The 3800-nt window shown below is 44.0% G+C and overlaps 1 pseudogene; it reads left to right on the forward strand.

Moving 5' to 3' along the window:
* Nucleotides 1-1637, forward strand: part of LOC118115275 — a 2203-nt pseudogene extending 566 nt beyond the window's left edge.
* The last annotated feature ends 2163 nt before the right edge of the window (nt 1638-3800 follow it).

Consider the following 3800-nt stretch of genomic DNA (forward strand, 5'->3'; position numbering starts at 1 on the left):
TGCTTGTACATTTGTTTCCCAGGGTTTTACAGGTTTCATCATCCAGCATCTCAAGCTCCACCTCTCCTGACCTCACCTGAGAAACCAGGAAACATCTGTTCCTCCCTGGAAGAGACGTGAGGCTGAAACCAGACGATCACATTCACCTTCCAAACTAAAACTAAACTAAATCCAAACCAAACCAGACCAAACGTCCTGGGAGTGAGTCCAGCTACAGGAGAGAAGAGTCAAACTACAACCTGCCGACGTCCACACACTGACCGAGTTTAACAAACACCCCACTCCAGACAGGAAGTAAACTCCAGTGAAGTTCGTGGAGCTGTGACTGACTGACTGTCTGTTTTCAGCTTCACTCTGAGACTCACCGGCTTCCAGATTAGAAGAAGATCTCTGCTGTCCTGTCTGCGATGTCTTCAGAGATCCTGTCCTTCTGTCATGTAGCCACAGCTTCTGTAGAGACTGTGTGAAGAGCTGGTGGAAAGACAAAGAAGTAAAAGAGTGTCCACTTTGTAAGAGAAGATCTTAATGCGTCTTACCACCTAACCTGGCGTTAAAGAACCTGTGTGAGACCTTCTTACAGAGAGAGATCAGGAGCTTACATGATCTCTGCAGTCTGCACTCGCATAAAAACCCAGACTTCTTCTGTCTGGACCATCAGCAGCCAGTGTGTCTCGTCTGCAGAGATTCAGAGAAACACAGGCGACTACAGATTCAGACTCCATCGATGAAGCTGCACAACAACACAAGAAGCAGCTTCAGGAAACCTGGAGCCCTTGAAGGAGAAGTTACAGTGTTTTGAACGTGTTAAAGCAGAGTTTGAACAAACAGCAGAACACATTAAGGTCCAGGCCGACTTCACAGAGACGCAGATCAAGGTGCAGTTTAAAAAGCTTATCAGTTTCTGGAGGAGGAAGAGGAGGCCAGGATGGTTGCACTGGGAGGGAGGAAGAGGAGCAGAAGAGTCGGATGATGAAGGAGAAGATTGAGTCTCTGGGAGCAGACATAACGGCTCTTTCAGACAATAATCAGAACCACAAGATGACCTGTTTCGAGAGCCAAAGACGCCTCCTCGCCTCTGCTCAACTACAAGGCTGCAGTGGAATTTAGGCCCCAGTAGCGCTTCCTGCTGGATGATCTACAGCGGCTCCTAGGAGCTCTGAGGACGAGGCCAAACATCTGGGCAACCCGGACCTTCAACATCTGGAACAAGATGAAGGACGTGGGTTTCCTACAGTCCTGTGGTTCTGGACCCAAACTCTGCTCATCCACGGCCTCGTCTCTGTCTGAAGATCTGACCAGTTTGAGACGAGGAGAGGAACAGAAGCTTCCTGGACAATCCAGAGAGGTTTGATGAATACAGCCTAGTCCTGGATCTGAGGCCTTAACTCAGGGACTCACAGCTGGGACGTCCTGGTTGGAGACAGCACAATCTGGGGCACTGGGTGTGGCAGAGCAGAGTCTGTCCAGAGGAAGGGAGACCCAACAGTCTGGATTATGGGGAATATGGTCTGTGAAGGTAAATACTTTGCAGGGTCACCATCAGCATTATCTGTTCTCTTTCTGTGCAGAAGATCCAGAGGATCAGGGAGGGAACTGGACTGGAACAGAGGAGAACTAAGCCGTTCTCTGGATCCTGACACTAACAAACACATATCTCACACCTTCACACACACAATTTCTACTCAGAAGATGCTCTAATACCCCTAACACTACAGATACCTCGGGAAGCTGTTACCTGTGAATGTTCCCTGTGATGTTGGATCAGAGCAGTTAGAGAGAAAGATTTGATTCATCATGTTTTATTTCTTCAAGAGAAACTGAATTCAAAAGTTAAACTCGTTATTCTAAAGCTTTTTGTTTATTTCTCCTTTTACTTCACCGCTTTTATTTCTACTGTCGATTTTTCTGCATTTATGTAAAAAAATATTTCATTATTTTCTGATCTTTATCTTTGGCTTGTTTTATTTCATGGAAAATGTTTTCTATCATTTAGATTTGTGTGGATCCATGTAGTCGAGCAAACTGATGAAGATCCACATAAAAACACATTTATCAACTAGAAAGTGGTGAAAATTTACGTATTCTGGAGTAATTTTAAATGGGCGTGGCAAAATGGCTCAACAGCGCCACCTAGAAAAAAATATATATTATAATAATAATAATAATTGGCCCGAGCACATGCTTTGGTGAGAATTTGAGGGCTTTGATTTGTTGTTGAATCCTTTGATGCTGATAATGCAGGAGTGGAGTTGTTTGTTGACGGCTCAGCATCAGTTGAGCTATGGTCCATGTATGTCTGCCGAGATACAGAACCTCGTGGCTTTGATGGCGTGCAATCAAACTTTGACGCTGCGCGCCACGCCACGGTCAAGCACTGTGACGAAAAATTAGTTAGTTTGTATTCTCCATCTTGTTGAGATGACACCTATCTCTAATTTAGTTAATTAGATGGAAAGCCCTGGGACAAGTTCGTCAAAGTAAAATGTGAAAAATGGCCACTAAATGCAAAAGGCTATTTCCTGTTGCGTCTTTTTCATATAATGCCCCTGGAGACTGTTTTGTTTGTCTGGTCATGATATACCTGTGTACTCGATTTTTGTGAAGAGGTGGAGTTTTTTTCTCAGTGGATTTGATTAGAAATGCAATGGAAGTGAAGTGGAAGCACGTTGCATGCTGATGATGTGACAGGGAAAGAGGGAGGCCACGTATAAACGGAATCAAACCTATTCATCGCCTGGTCGTGTCGCAATGTTGTGCTAAGATAGCAAACAGTGGTAAGAAACCCAGACCCAAATATCTGTTGAGGGAAGGACATAATTTATAACTTATATATTATTGGTAATTATCTCGAACCAATCACTGCACCTTAGCACCGCACGTGCCCATAACATAACTTATTGTTCTTTCTGTATATATTGTTGTTTTATGTCCGATTGCTGCGATGTCCAAATGCACTAACCACACCAAGGTAATTTCCTGTATGTGTAAATATATTTCTGGCACAAAAAAGAATCTGATTCTGATTCTGATTCTGATTGAAGAATAAGAGATGCAGCTCAAGTGGCACCATGTTGACTATCGACTTTATTTCAGATTTAGCCTAAGGAAACAAAAACACCTGGATTCTCTTTAGAGAAGCACAGTTCCCACTCTGATTCTCCTGTCGGTGGATTAAAAACACACAAAATCCCACACAGACCCACACAGACCCACACAGAGCCACACACAGAGCCACAGACCCACACAGAGCCACACAGACCTGGCCACAGAGCTGCACAGACCCAAGACAGACCCACACAGACTCATTAATATTGAGCTGTGTACAGTCGCATCCCGTCCCAGCCTTTGTTTGTGGGACTGTTAGCAACGGAGGAGCTGTACCACCTGAGGAATTTATCACTCTGTATAATACTATCAATTCCACTGCTTTGATGACGATAACATGCCCGGGACAAACAAACCTTTCAAAACCTCTTTTCCACTGTGTTTGTATGAATGTAACTGTTGATTGTTTTGTGTGTTTAAGACACTGTTGATGAAATAACCAGGCTCTGCTGGAGCCTTGTCTCAAACGCCCGAGTCATTTCCTATGAAAATCATCCATCTGGGTGACTTCCACGACACAGAACTGTGCATGCCTCTTTAAAGGGATCAAATTCCACCCAAAGAGATCATTAAAGCTACCTGTGTTACTTTACTGAGCAAACACTCTGCGTGTCCGGTTGATGAAGTGAGAAAAAATTGAATACAATCTGATTATCTAAACCAACTGAATCTGCAGTAAAATGTTCAGAATTGAG

Source organism: Hippoglossus stenolepis, chromosome 9, assembly GCF_022539355.2.
Source record: "Hippoglossus stenolepis isolate QCI-W04-F060 chromosome 9, HSTE1.2, whole genome shotgun sequence".
NCBI lineage: Eukaryota > Metazoa > Chordata > Actinopteri > Pleuronectiformes > Pleuronectidae > Hippoglossus > Hippoglossus stenolepis.